General features: G+C 39.4%; 1 protein-coding gene and 1 non-coding gene across 2 annotated transcripts in view; both read left to right on the top strand.

Annotated features, from left to right (window-relative positions):
* LOC126106867 (protein yippee-like 5) overlaps positions 1-15929 on the top strand; it is a 29922-nt gene that overhangs the window by 4027 nt on the left and 9966 nt on the right. The window lies entirely within an intron of this gene.
* Positions 8886-8960, top strand: Trnas-uga (transfer RNA serine (anticodon UGA)). The gene has a single exon. It is a non-coding gene; the product is annotated as a tRNA-Ser (tRNA).

Raw genomic sequence — 15929 nt, 5'->3', positions numbered from 1 at the left:
GTAGAGAGATGCTGAATGAAATGTGTTTGGCTTTCAAGAGAGCAATGCACAATACCTTCAGTGACTACCATAGCAGAATATTGTCAAATGATCTTAAACAAAAGCCAACGAAATTCTGCTTGTATGTAAGGGCTGTTAGTGGCATAAAAGTAGTGTCCAGTCTGTAACGAATGAGACCGGAACTGAAATTGGGGATAGAAAAGCAGAAACTGAAACACTTAACTCTGTTTTCAAATGTTCCTTTTCGCAGGAAAACCTAGGAGAATTGCCCCAATTTAATCCGAAAAGATGAATGAAATAAATATTAGAGTCAGCGGTGTTGAGAGACGGATGAAATCATTAAAATAGAACGAAACTCCAGGGCCCCATGGAAACCTTGTCAGATTCTATACTGAATTTGAGGCTATTTGCCCCTCTTCTCACTATAATCTATCACAGAGCCCTCGTACAAAAAACTGTACCCAGTTCTTGGAAAAAGGCACAGGTCGCACCTGTCTGCAATAAGGGTAGAAGAAGTGATCCAAAAATTACCATCCAATATCCTTGACTTTGATTTATTGTAGAATCTTAGAACATACTCTGAGCTCAACTGTAATGAGGTATCTTGAGGAGAATGGCCTCCTCAATGCCAACCAGCGTGGTTTTCAAAAACATCAATCGTGTAAAACCCAACTCGCACTATTCTCACATGACATACTGAAAGCTTTATATCAAAGCAAACAGGTAGATGCAGTGTTTCTTGATTTCCAAAAAGCATTTGACTCAGTGCCGCACCTATGCTTGTTGTCAAAAGTATGATCATATGGGTATCAAGTGAAATGGAGAGTCATCGTCAGATATGGAAGTAACTTCCGGTGTGCAACAGGGAAATATGTTGGGACCCTTGCTGTTCATGTTGTATATTAATGATCATGCAGATAATATTAATAGTAAAATCAGGCTCTTTGCAGATGATACAGTTATCTATAGTGAAGCACTATCTGAGAGAAGCTGCATAAATATTCAGTCAGATCTTGACAAGATTTCAACATGGTGCAGAGATTGGCAACTTGCTCTAAATATTCAAAACTGTAAAATTGTGCACTTCACAAAATGAAGAAAATGTAGTATTGTATGCTTGGCTTGGCTTTGAAATACTCATTTGACTAAGGTTTGAAGCTCCTCTTTTTGTTCTTCCATGTTTGCGATTTAAAAACTGTGTTCTTTCAGAAATCAGCCTTACGCAAACATAATTAGTTTATTTTTATATTACCCAGTCATATCTCGACACCAATGTGTCATCTTCTGTGAGTCAAATTTTGATTTCTTAAAATTACTTCGCTAACTGAATTGTATTATTATACATCGATTTTAGTGATTCAGTTAGTTATGTAATTTTAAGAAATAAAAATTTTACTCACAGGAGATGACACATTGGTGTCGAAACATGTCTGGGCAAATGTAAAAATAAACTAATTGTGTTTGCATATGGCTGATTTCCAAAACAACCCAGTATTCTATGACTATAATACCAATGAGTCGCTGTTGGAAATAGCAAACTCGTACAAATACCTGGATGTAACACTTTGTAGAGGTATGAAATGGAATGATCACTTACGTTCAGTTGTCGGTAAATCAGGTGGTAGACTTTGGCTTATTGGAAGAATACTGGGGAACTGCAATCAATATACGAAAGAGATTGCTTACAAATCACGTGTGTAACCCATCCCAGAATATTGCTCAAGTGTGTAGGACCCATAGCAGATAGGACTAACAGGGGATATTGAATTTATGCGGAAAGGGCAATATGAATGGTCACAGGTTTGTTTAATCGAGCGGAGAATGTCACAGAGATACTGCAGTAACTGAACTGCCACTCTTGAAGACAGATGTAAACTATCCCGAGAAACACTATTAACAAAGTTTCAAGAACTGGCTTTAAGTGATTACTTTAGGGATATACTGCAACCCCCTATGTGTCACTCACACAGGGATTGTGAGGGTAAGATTAGAATAAGTACTACACACACAGAGGCAGTCAGGCAATCATTCTTCCCTGCTCCATACGTGAATGGAACAGGAAGAAACTCTAATAACTGTTACAGTGGGACATACCCTCTGCCGTGCTCCTGACGGTGGTTTGCAGAGTATAGATGTAGATGCAAATTATTCTTTTTCCATTCTTATGATATCTATAGCTTCGAAACTAGTACTGTATTTGGCTGCAAATATGAAAAATCAAAACCATTATGGAAATACATCTACACATAATTTTTTTCATTGAAATGTGATTCAGATGTTTCTGGAATGATCTAATCATTGTGGTATTCAGTCTGTGAAGGTGGGTATGCTGCAGCTCTCCATACTAGCCTATCCTGTGCAAGGCTCTACATCTTTGTGAAATTATTGCAGCCAACATCTATTTGAACTAGCTTACTGTTGTCAAGCCTTTGTCTCCCCCCACAATGTTTATTGTACACTTCCCTCTGTTATTGAACTGATGTTTTCTTTGTGCCTCAGGATGAGTGCTGTCAATTAGTCCCTTTTTTTTTAGCCATTAATTATACAATCCACCCATCTAACCTTCAGAATTCTTCTGCAGCACCAGAGACTGTTTTATTCCTTCTATCTTTCCCCTTTTCACTTCCATACAAAGGCAGAGTCCAGAAAAACACTTTCAGAAAATACAATCTAACACTTAAATGCCTTTGTCTAAATGTAATTCATTCGCCATTAGACTATCGTTTTATTGCTTCTGGGTGCACTGTCACAATGTCAACTTTGCAGCCTTTGTCAAGTGATGTGTTATTGTCCTTTCAAAATTAGTTACACTGCATATTGTAGTACAACTCGAAAGGGAGCATCGTATTCAATATTTGAACATGATTTTCTTGGCATGTGCTGTGAGATGCAGTGTAACTGATTTCAAAAGGACAATAATGAGTTACTTGATAATGGCTGCAGAGTAACCATTGAAATAGTGAATCTAGAAGCAATAAAACAGTAGTCAAATGACAAAGGTATTACCATTTAGACAGTTATACATGACTGTGGTTCAGTCCAAATGGCAAAACTCATGTAATAATCCTGTTATAATCTGATCCCTCAGCATCACTGAAGAGACTGCATCACTGTGTCACACCCTTCTCAATTTCTGTCTCCCTTTCATTCCATTCAACTCTTAACCTGTTTCTTCTCAAGTTCTACATAAACTTTCATTCACTGTATTTAATCCCTGTTACCTTCAGAGTTTCAAATATCAGTTACCAACGACTTTGCTAAAAGCATTTCTTTATATCTACAAATGCAATAAACATAGTTTTGCCTTTCTTCAGATGATCTTCTCAGATAATTCACGGGGTCAGTATTGCCTCACATGTCCCTACATTTCTCTGGATCCAATACTGATCTTCCTGAAGTGTAGTTTTTCCATTTTTTGGAGGCCTATTTATATGAGGGTTGGAACTTTAATAGCGGCTACCAGTTGTTTACAACTTATACAAAATAGACACATGTTGCAAAGTCTTACTGTCATTCAGAGCAGCCAACAGCATAGTGTGTAACCCATTGCTAGCAATGTGGAAGTTGTAGGACAGCCTTACAAATGCCAATTGTAACTAGAGTGGTCTATCAGCTGACAGATCTATGTAACTGTTCTGTAATGAATGCTGTGAAGTGCTTCCTCGATATTAAAAATCAAGTCGAAGTCCCAAGGGCTTATGTTTGGGGAGTGTGATTGATCATACAGCACGCCCCAGTCCTATCAATTGAACAGATCAGTCGCAACTCGAGCCACAAGCGATCGACCATTGTCTGTAAAATGACGGGCAGATCCTGCAGAAAGTGTCACTGTTTCTGTCTCAGGTGATCACGGGCTGTGTCCCAAAACTGTACAGCTTAGAGAAAGACGCAATGACACTTTCTGCAGGACCCACCTGTTATTTTGCAGAACAGTGCCCGGTCCTATGCAGTGCAAGTTGTGACAGATTTGTTCGCTGGGAAGTTCTGTACCACCCACCCATTCTGCAGGCTTAAACCCATGTGACTTCAACTTGATTCCCAAATTGAAGGAAGCACTTCGTGGCATTCACTTCAGAACTGTTACAGAAATCTGTCTGGCAGTAGACCACTCCACTCAGACTATCAATACAACTAGCACATCATTAGCAGTTGATTATATTAAATGCTGGTGACTGCTTCAAAAGACATCTATATTGTATAAGTTGTAAATAAATAGTTGCTACTATTAAAGTTCCAGCCCTTGTAGTATTGTCAGCTGTGAGACAGCGGGAATTATAAAACTTCAGTTCCCCATTTAAATTTTCTACGTGTATGTGAAACTATTTCAAAGAAATAAGTGCTCTGTATCAGCTATTACGCATCTCCATTTCATTTTTATTTCATATTGTATGACATTTTGGCTGTGTAGCCATTCTCAAGTAACTGAATACTCAGTTGCAAGTAATTCACTTGTGAAAACTAGAAGACAGTATTGTGGGAGGGAAAAGCAAATGGATAAAGATGATGTGGGACATACGATCCTGCGAGAAGAGTTAGACAGGGCACTGAAAGATGAAAGATCTATGTCGAAACAAGGCCCCAGGAGTAGATGACATTCTGCCGTACCTGCTGAAGCCTTTGGAGAGTCAGTCATGACAAAAGTCTTCCATCTGGCGTGCAAGATACGTGAGGCAGGCAAAATACCCTCAAACTTCAAAAAGAAAAAAAAAGAAAAAATGTTCCAATTCCAAAAAAAGCTGGTGCTGACAGGTGTTAGTATTAAGAGACTATCAGTTTAACAAGTCATGGTTGCAAAATACTGACACAAATTATTTGGAGAGGAATGGAAATAGTAGAAGCCAAGAATGGGAAAGATCAGTTATGGTTACGAAGAAATGTAGCAATTTGTGAGGCGATACTGAATCTATTATTTATCTTAGAAATTTAACTTAAGACATGAATTTTTATCAGTTGTAGTTTAAGAGAAAGATTTTGACCATCTGAACCAAACTTTCAAATAGCGGAGATAGTAGGAGTAAAGTACAGACACCAAAATGTCATTTACAACTTATACAGAAATCAGACTGCAGTTACAAGAGTTGTGGGGCATGAAAGGGAAGCAGTGGTTGAGAAGGGAGTGGGATGGGGTTGTAGTCTATCTCTGATGTTATTCAGTCTGTACATTGAGCAAGCAGTGAAGGAAACCAAGGAGAAATTGAGAAAGCAAATTAAAGTTTAGGGAGAAGACATTAAAACTTCAAGGTTTGCTGACATTGCAATTCTTTTAGTGACAATAAAGGTCTTTCAAGAGCAGCTAAATGAAATGGATAATGTCTTGAAAAGACATTATAAGGTGACTGTAAATAAAATATGGCTTATGGAATGTAGTCAGATTAAATCAGACTATACAGAGGGACGCCAACGCACCTTGTTGAGATGGGGTGGCATGCGTGCTTCAATGATACAGAAAGTGTATGGTAGGTGCAATCACAATGGAAGGGCATCTGTGGAGAGTCCAGACAAAAATGGGTTTCTTGAAGAGGGGCAGCAGCCTTTTCAGTAATTGCAGGGGCAAGAGTCTGGATGATGAACTGATCTCGCCTTGTAACATCTCGGGCAAAATGGGCTTGTTGTGCTAGTACTGTGAATGGCTAAAGGCAAGAGGAAAGTACAGCTGTTACTTTGTTCTGAAGTCATGCAGCTTTACTGTATAGTTAAATGATAGTAGCATCCTCTTGGTTAAAATATTCTGGAGGTAAAATACAAGGGCATCCTGAGAAGTGGTGCCCCCAGATTTTTTTATGTGAAAACTCTCAAAGCTCGGTAAACATAAGGGGCGATCAAAAGGTATGCATTTGAGGGCATAACAGCAGTATATATGCTGATGCGGATATATGGACACCGACATGTAGGTAAGGGATTAGCATGACATTTGCGTGTTTCCAATTTGCGTGCGGTAAATGCAGAAATGTGAACTCTGGCTATGTTATTACCAAATACATCCAAACAGGACCTGTATGCTGTTGTTTTTCTCATTATTGCTAAAGGACAGCCACAGGTAGACATCCATCAGATAATGGGGAAAGTATATGGGGCAGTATGTCTGTCAAAAACCATCATTGTGCAGTGGTGTCCTTGAGCACACTGTTGCAGGCGATGAAAGCTGGTGCCAGCACTGGGAACCAGAGTCAAAAGCATTGACAGTGCGGAGATGTCATCCATTGTCTCCTCATTTCAAGAATTTCAGGAGTGCGCCATTTGCTGGAGAGGTTATGTTCACCCTGTTATTTGATTACTGGTCCCATATCACAAATGTTGTAATGCAGAAGTTAAGCCAACTGAATGAGAGACACTCAAGCACCTGCCATAGAGTCTAGATCAGGGCTTCCCAACCTTTTCAGCTGGTGGACCCCTCCTTCAGTCGAAAATTCATGGCGGACCCCTAGTCTGTTCCCAATGACCCCCCCCCCCCCCACCCCTCAAAGTATCAATAGTCTTTGGTTTAGAGATGAATGAAAACAACTTGAAGGTCAAAAATCGACTTATGAAGTAGGTAGTGCACTGACAAAGCAAGTTTAACATTTAATGATGCCTGGGGCCGCATACGTGCCAGCAAGTGCTGTGATTGGTCGACAAAGATTGCTCCACACATGCATAAAAGGTTTCAGCGCATCTACCGCCATGAGCCAGTGCACAAACGACCCCCGTATTGTTGTGAAACAGTCGATCAGAGAAGCCACATTCTCCGGCACTAAACAGTGTATGCGTTCTCACTTAGGAACCGCAAAGGCTGCTTCGGAATATGACCTGAAGTAAAAGTACACATTTTTTCACACACACACAAAAAAAAAAAAAAAGTGATGAATTTGATTTTCACATTTTTATTCAATAATTTTACTCATTACTTTACACGATTTGATGAAGGGTGGCCACGGACCCCCTAGAAAGAGCTGGCGGACCCCTAAGGGGTTTGTGGACCACACATTGGGAAGCCCTGGTCTAGATATCTTCCTATGTGATCATCGTGGCTTTGGTCTCTTTTAAAAAAGGCCGTGAAGAGTCAACAATCCCTGTCGGACAAGGATGTACAGCAAGCAGTTACGGACTTCTTCACACACCAGGACACATTCTTTTACCAAATAGGTATCTTTGATCTGGTGTGTTGGTGGGTTGATAGCCTCAGTGCTCATGGTGATTTTGTCTGATTGGCATACTGGTTCTGGACAGTACAGCCAATAAATGGAAATGTTTTGATTGTCCTTTATAATACAAACTTCATTAGCTTTCTACATCTTTATTCTTCATGTCTACATTTTTATTTCTCAACATAGTCATCCTGTCAATGAACACTTTTTCCCCGACGAGACTTTTTTTTTTTTTTTTTTTTTTACACCAACACTGTAGAATGTTTGACTTTGTTGATGGAGCCACAACCTCACCTCTGCTTGCACCACTTGACCACTACCAAAGTGAAGTCCTCAAAGGTGTTCTTTAAGTTTTGGAAACAGATGAAAATGGGATGGGGCCAAGTCAGGGCTGTATTGTAAACTTGAGTAGTCAGATTGTTTCAGATGTTACAATGCTCGTGTGGTCTGGCATTGTCATGCAGAAGGACAGGATAATCCCATGTGTGGATAAAGTTACCTGTGGTTAGAAACTCGATTACAACACGCTGTTTCTCATGCACCAACTTAGTTACATTATACACTGACATGTTATACACTACAGCTCAGAGTCCTCTTGGGGCAGAGGTTGCAACTTAACATCAGTGAAACAGGTAAGTTGATCAAGTATGTAGGTGACATGTAATCTCTCAACTGATATTGAGGGCAGAATATAAAATTCTTACATACTTTTCAGCACGTCTCATTGTCTCCCATTTGCATCCCCAAACAAGGACTTCTCAGTAGGATGTCATCATCAGGAAAAACAAAACTGTCATTCTATGGGTTGGCATGTGAAATGTTAGATTCCATAATTGGATAGGTCAATTAGAAAATTTTAGTCAGCACAGGGGTATCAACACAAAATCAGGTAGGGGTAATGCTTATTGGATCTAATGGCAACAAACAGATTAGACCTCTTTGATGATGTCCACATTGAAACTGGTATCAGTGTTGGTTGTGGTAACAATGATTTTATCAAAGTGCAAAGGACAACTAAACCAAGCAGAAAGATATATATGTTCAGAAAACTTGATAAAAAATCAGTACTTTGTCATATCTCAATGAGGAACTTTCAGCACAGGGCAGGAACATCTAGAGGAACTCTGGTTCAAGTTTAAAAGAATAGTTGACCACTTGCTGGATAGATTTCTACCCAGTAGAACAGTTCATAATGAGAGGAAACCTCCATGGTATACAATCACTGTTAAGAACTTCTGAAGGAACAGACTACAGTATAATAGGCGTAAATCAAAGCATAGGGCTATAGAGAGAGAGATGCTGAATGAAATGTGTTTGGTTGTCAAGAGAACAATGCATAATGCCTTCAATGACTGCTGTAGTAGGATATTATCAAATGATGTTTCATAGGATCCAAAGAAATTCTGGTCTATGTAAAGGCTGTTAGTGGCACCAAAGTAAGTGTCCAATCCTTAGTGAATGAGACAGGAACTGGAACTGAGAGTAGCAAAGGAATATCTGAAATGAAACTTCCTGGCAGATTAAAACTGTGTGCCGGACCAAGACTCGAACTCGGGACCTTTGCCTTTCGCGGGCAATTGCTCTACCAACTGAGCTACCCAAGCACGACTCACGCCGCGTCCTCACAGCTTTACTTCTGCCAGTACCTCGTCTCCTACCTTCCAAACTTTACAGAAACTCTCCTGCGAACCTTGCAGAAGTTTGGAAGGTAGGAGACGAGGTACTGGCAGAAGTAAAGCTGTGGGGACGTGGCGTGAGTCGTGCTTGGGTAGCTCAGTTGGTAGAGCAGTTGCCCGTGAAAGGCAAAGGTCCCGAGTTCGAGTCTCGGTCCGGCACACAGTTTTAATCTGCCAGGAAGTTTCATATCAGCACACATTCCACTGCAGAGTGAAAATCTCATTCTGGAATATCTGAAATGCTTAACTCCATTTTCAAATGTTCCTTTACAAAGGAAAACCCAGGAGAATTGTCCCAGGTTAATCCTTGTACCACTGAACAGACAAATGATGTAAGTATTAGTGTCAGTGGTGTTGAGAAACAGTTCAAATTTTTGAAATCGAACAAAGCTTAAGGGCCTAATGGAATCCCTGTCAGGTTCTATACTGAGTTTGTAGCTGAGTTAGCCTTTCTTCTAACTATAATGTATCATAGATCCCTTGAACAAAAAATCGTATCCAGTTGTTAGAAAAAAGGACAGGTCACATCTGTCTACAAGAAAGGTTGTAGAAGTGATCCACAAAATTAGTGTCCGATATCTTTGACATAAATTTGTTGTAGAATCTTATAACGTATTTTCAACTCAAACATAATAAGATATCTCGAACAGAATGACCTCCTCGGCCAACCGGCACAGACTGTAAAAACATCGATCGTATGAAACCAAACTTGCACTTTTCTCACATGACATACTGAAAGCTTTGTATCAGGGCAGTCACATAGATGCAGTTTTTCTTGATTTCCGAAAAGTGTTTGTCTCGGTACCACATCTACACTTACTGTTAAATGTATGATCATATTTCTGTTCATGTTTTATGTTAATGACCTTAACGGACAGTGTTAACAGTAACTTCAGACTTTTTACAGATGATGCAGTTGTCTACAATGGAGTACTATCTGAAAGAAACTGCATAAATATTCAGTCTGATCTTGATAAGATTTCAAAGTGGGTGCAAAGAAATGGCCAACTCATATAAATACTTGGATGTAACACTTTCTAGGGATATGAAATGGTATGATCAGATAGGCTCAGTTGTGGGTAAAGCACATGATAGAATTTGGTTTATTGGGGAAGTGCAATCAGTCTACAAAGGAATTTGCTTACAAATCACTCATGCAACCAGTTCTATAATATTGCTCAAGTGTGTGCGATCTGTACCAAATAGGACTAATAGGGGATATTGAATGTATACACATAAGGGCAGCACGAATGGTTGCAGGTTTGTTTAATCCATGGGAGAGTGCAGAGAGATATTGAAGAAACTGAACTGGAAGACTCTTGAAGATAGACTTAAACTGTCCCAAAAACGTTTCCAGAACCGGCTTTAAATGGTGACCCGAGGAATATACTACAATCCCCTACATATTGCTCACATAGGGATTGTGAGAATAAGATTTACAATAATTACTGCATGCACAGAGGCATTCAAACGATCATTCTTGCAACATTTCATATGTAAACGGCACAGGAGGAAAACCCAATAACTTGTATATATGGGATGTACCGTCTGCCGTGCATCTCACGTGGGTAGTCTGCAAATTATAGAGGTAGATGTAGATGCAGAAGTAGCCATAATAATGAGTAAAAAATTAAGAATGTGAATAAAATACTGTGAAGAGCATAGTGAATACATTATTGTAGGCAAGACAAGCATGAAGCTAACACTCACCACTGTAGTATGAGGTCTGTTCAAAAAGTATCTAACCTTATTTTTTATTGCTGAAACCAACAATGGTATTGAAGCACATGTGCGGACTATGTTTATAGGCATTGTAGTGTGCATGCCTGATTGCAGAACAACCAGTCACTGGCTAGCCATTTATAGGTGACCACACATAATTTGTAGTTGTCAGATTTTGTGTTGTTGACAAAATGACAGAGAAGTGGAACAACCGAATTGCATCAAATTTTGTTATAAGTTTGGTGATTCTCAAATTGAAACAATCCGCAAGATTCAACAAGTGTTTGGGGACAAAGCAATAGGTACTACCCAGATAAAGGAGCAGTAAAACTGCTTCAAAGATGGCTGCTCATCGGTAAAGAGTGAAGCATATTTAGATAGGTGCTCAACATCTGCAAATGAGGTTGTTATTGATCATGTAAGCACCCTTGTTATGCAGGATAGACAAATGACAATTGGAGAATTTGTAGATGAGGCTAAAATTAATTTAGGATCCATTCATTCCATTTCAACAGAACATTCGGATGGCAGGAGAACCTCAGAAAACATTTGTCCCAAAATTGCTAATAATTGAGCAGAAGCAACTTTGTTTGGAGAAGGCACAGAACATGCTGGATAGTGTGAACAATAATTTCAACTTTCTTAATGCAGTGATAACTGGTGATACGTCCTGGGTTTATGGGTATGACCCAGGAACAAAGTTCCTGACATCACAATGGAAGTATCGATCATTCCTGAAATCCAAAAAAGTAAGGCAGTTTCATGCTGACTGCCTCCAGTAGCATGGTCCATTGTAAGTACACCCCACAAGGTACTAATGTCAATAAGGAATACTATCTACCAAGAGGTTCTGCGTTGTCTTCTTGATGCAGTGAGACGTACATAGCCGGACTTTTGGGCAATGGGCAGTTAGCACCTTCACCATGATAATGCACCCATTCTTCGTTCATAATTAATCCAGAGTTTTTTGGCCAAAGACAAAACGGGTGTGGTTTGTCAACCTCCCTGTCCACCTGACCTAGCATGAGTGACTTCTGGCTTTTCCTTAAACTGCAAAGGATTCTGAAAGGGACCCAATTTCAGAACATGGAAGACATTATGCAGAACTCAATGGAGCAGCTGCACAACATACCAAAAGAGGCTTTCCAGAGATGCTTCCTGCAGTGCCAACAGTGTTGGGAGAGTTGTGTGCAAGCTGAAGGGGACTACTTTGGGGGTGACTAGTGTCAAACAATTGTATTTCAATGGTGATTGATTTTATAAATGTAAGTCCAAAATCTTTTGAATAACCATTGTATAAGTTTATGTGCCAGTTGAAAAAAAGATTGAATGAATTTATGAAGATGTAAAGTAAATTATTTGGATAGTTAAGGGTGATAAAAATTTAATTGTGATGGGTGACTAGAATTCAACTGTAGGAAAAAGAGAAGAAGGAAAAATAGTCGGGGAAAAAAATGAAAGAGGAAGTCATTTTGTAGGATTCTGTACAGAGCATAATTTGATCATCGCTAACGCTTTAAGAATCATGAAAGAGGATTGTATTACTTGGAAAAGAACTGGGACACAGGAAGGTTTCAATTTAAGAGAGGTATTTTGAAACCAGATTTTAAAATGCAAGACACTGCCAGAAGCAGATATGGACGCAGACTATAATTTATTTGTTACGAACTGGAGATTAAAATTCAGTTAATTGCAGAATGGTAGGAAATTAAGAATATGGGACCTGTATAGACTGAAGAAACCTGATGTCATTGAGAATATCTGAGGGCGCAATAGGCAGTGTTGCAGTGAAGCAGGAGAATGGAATGTGACAGAAGACAAATGTTGTAGCTTTGAGAAATGAAATAGTGAAAACAACTGAGGATCACATAGGTAAAAAGACAATGATTAGTTACAATGAATGTAATTGATAAAAGAATAACACATAAGAATGCTTCAAACGAAGTGGGGAATAAAAGGAATGCAGACGTCTAAAAAATAAGATTGACAGAAAATGCAAAACGGCTAAAGCAGGAAGGGCTAGAGGACAAATCTACGAGTGTAGGAACTTTTATGGCTAGGGGAAAGGCAAATGCTCTTACACGATAATTAGAGACACCTTTTCAGAGAAAAGAAGCAGCTGCATGAACATTAAAAGCTGAGCTGGCAAATGAGTACTAAGCAAAGAAGGGAGAGCTGAAAGGTGGAAGGGATGAATAGAGGGCCTGAATAGAGGACAACATTATATAAAGATAAGAGCAAGTAGGTGAAGGTGAGGTGGAAGTTATGTACTGCAAGAGAAGTTGACAGAGCTCAAAAGATCTGGCTAGAAACAAGACCACTGGAGTAGATGACATTCCTTCAAAATCATTTAGATTCTTGAGACAGCCAGCCATGATAAAACTATTCCAACTGATATGTGAGTTATGGGACAGGGGAAATACCCTCAAACTTTGAGAAGAATGTAATAACGGCAATTCCAAAGAAGGCAGATGCTGACAGATGTGAATACTACTAATTCATTAGTTTAATAAAACATGGATGGAACATATGGCCAAGAGATATTTACAGAATAATGCCAAAACTTGTAGAAGCCAACTTTGGGGAGTACCTGTTAGGTTTCTGGAGAATTGTACGTACACAGAAGCTAATGCTGGCCCTGTGTTGCATCATAGAATATGGGTGGAAGAAAGGCAAACCCACATGTATTGCATTTGTAGATTTAAACAAAGCTTTTGACAGTGTTGACTGGATTACTCTCTTTGAAATTTGCTGTTGGTAGGAACAAAACACAGGGAGTGAAAGGTTATTTGGAACTAGTGCAGAAACAACTCTATAGTGGCAATTGTAGTAAGAGTCGAAGAACGTGAAAGGGAAGCTGTATTTGGGAGGTGAGTGAGAAAGGGTTGCATCCTATCCCAGACATTAGACAGTTTGTACATTGAGCACAAAGTAAAGAAAACCAAGGGCAAATTTGGAATTAAATTAATGTACAGGGAGAAGAAATAAAGGGTCACGAGTAATATTTGATACGAATTGTCGGCTTTGACCTGTGAAATAATGTTAATGAATCCTGTGACAATACATATTGGTGCATATATTAACCATTTTATTGTTAATTGATGACCCCACCAAATGCGAAAGCAGAACAACATGTCTGTGGTGACAGATTGATCTGTTGCTTAACCTGAGGTCTAAGTTAATTTGGAAGGTGACAACATGATTGCGAGTTGACAAAGACAGTGAATGTGAAACTAAAAAGACCTGGTTGTGGTGATGGGCTGATCTGTAGTTTAGCCTGTTTCAAAAAAATAAATAAATAAAATAAAAATAAAAATCACCATTGATATCTATTATAGTTGCATGTCATTAACACTGTCTGTTGCACATTTCCTTTGTCACTGATCAAAGCTGACAACTAATATGAAATATTAATTTTTATCTGAAATAAGACTTGAAGGTTGCTGATGACATGATTGTCAGAGATGGCAAAGGACTTAGAAGAGCAGTTGAACAATATGGGTAGTGCCTTGAAAAGATTCCATAAGATCAACATCAGCAAAAGTAAAGGAAGGGACACAGTGTAGATGAAATAAATTAGGTAATGCTGAAGGAATTAGATTGAAAAATGAGTTACTGAAAGCAGTGTAGGGTTTGAACACTGCTGGGTTGGAAACTCCTACAGTATTTATGATTATTTCATTTATTACTCAGAATACAAGTCTTTACTTTTTCTTCTGTGACCGTTGGTGTCAATGAAATCTGAAGAGCAATCCACTGAGTCCAACAGTGGACTCATAGCTGCTGAGGATGCTGCATCAGCTCGGAGCAGAAGTCACGAGCGCTGGTGAGGTACACACACCGTGTTGGTAGCCCTGCTTGGAGAGGGCGGTGACCATGATGTGTGTGTTTGATTCATACGCCATTTTGGGGAGTACCAATCCCTCCCAGATCACTGCCAGTGTTGTCCCCTCAGGTAGACTGCGGTGTCAGATACCATGATGATGTGCTGAATGCTGAACATGTCCCACTGGTACAGCAGGTCGTCAGACTAGTGCAATGCTTGAGGTACAGGGCAGCTTCTGCCATGTCCCAGAGCCTTGTTGGTAGTTCCCTAGACTACCCATCAGTGCTGGCTGCTGTGCCGACTTCATTACTGGATGCTGGCTTTCATTATTCATGTATATGGTTCGCTGACCTTCTTGTGAGGTAGCAGTTGTAAGACCAACACAAGAACAATCTCACACACAAGATGTCACCGTACCATAATCACAGAATTAAGTGTGACTGACATGAACGCCATCAATCCAACTGATAGAATGTTCTAGGCTAGTGGGACGGAGTATTTGTGTCATCAAGGAGAGGCTCTGCTCTACGACATCATTCGTAGTGACCGAATTGGTTCTGCTATTCTCAAGTTGTCAGCAGTCTTCTGTTCCACTACGTTTGCTTAACACATTTGTTACAGTGTCTTTATTGCTTAGTCAAACTCCTGCTAGGCAAAGTTGCGTCTTGCTTAGTGTCTCTTACATAATGTTAAAAGAGTAACAAAAGCAGTTTGGTATGTTCTCTTCTAACCATTCTGTGCTGAGCTCTCTCGTAGTCACACACAGGTGTATTGAGGTTGCTGTCTTCCTGACTGAATAGTGGTCTTAAAACATTTACACTTCCCAGCTGGCTGCTATTGATACTTTCACGTGATTAACCCCACCTGTTTGAACTTAGAAAATTTTACTCTCGCATTTCTTTACTAATTTGTTGTGTAACAGTAGTAGACGAATTTTGCTATATGGGAAGCAAAACAACTGATATGACTGAAGTAGAGATGATGTGAAATGCAGGCTAGCAATAGCAAGAAAAACATTTCATAAAGAAATAAATTTCTTGACATCTAATATAATGTAAGTGTTAAGAAGTCAGCTCTCTGGACTGTAGCCTTGTACGGACGATAAGCTGTTCAGACAAGAAAAGAATAGATCTTTTTGAAATTTGGAGCTGTCGAAAAATGCTGAGGATTAGCTGAGTGGATCAAATAACTAATGAGGAGGTACTTCATAGAATTGGGGGAAAAGGAAATTTATGCCACAGAATAACTAAAAGAAGGAATCATTTGATAGGATACATCCTGAGGCATCAAGGAATGGTAATGGAGAGAAGTGTTGTAGAGGAAGGCCTAAGCTTGAATACAGTAAGAAGGTTCAGCTAGATGTAGGATGCAGTAGTTACTCAGACAGGAAGTGGCTCACACAGGATAGATCAGCATGGAGTGCTGCATTAAACCTGTCTTCAGACTGAAGATCTCTTTGGAGAATGATATTCTTCTGTGTAAAAATGCATATGGATTTCAAATAGATTTCTTGCAAAATTCAGCTCATTCTGCACCCAGGTTGAAACAATTTTCCTTGATTTTAGGAAGGCATTTCATAAA

Source organism: Schistocerca cancellata, chromosome 10, assembly GCF_023864275.1.
Source record: "Schistocerca cancellata isolate TAMUIC-IGC-003103 chromosome 10, iqSchCanc2.1, whole genome shotgun sequence".
In the NCBI taxonomy this organism is placed as follows: Eukaryota; Metazoa; Arthropoda; class Insecta; order Orthoptera; family Acrididae; genus Schistocerca; species Schistocerca cancellata.
This window is presented reverse-complemented; position numbering and strand designations above follow the sequence as displayed.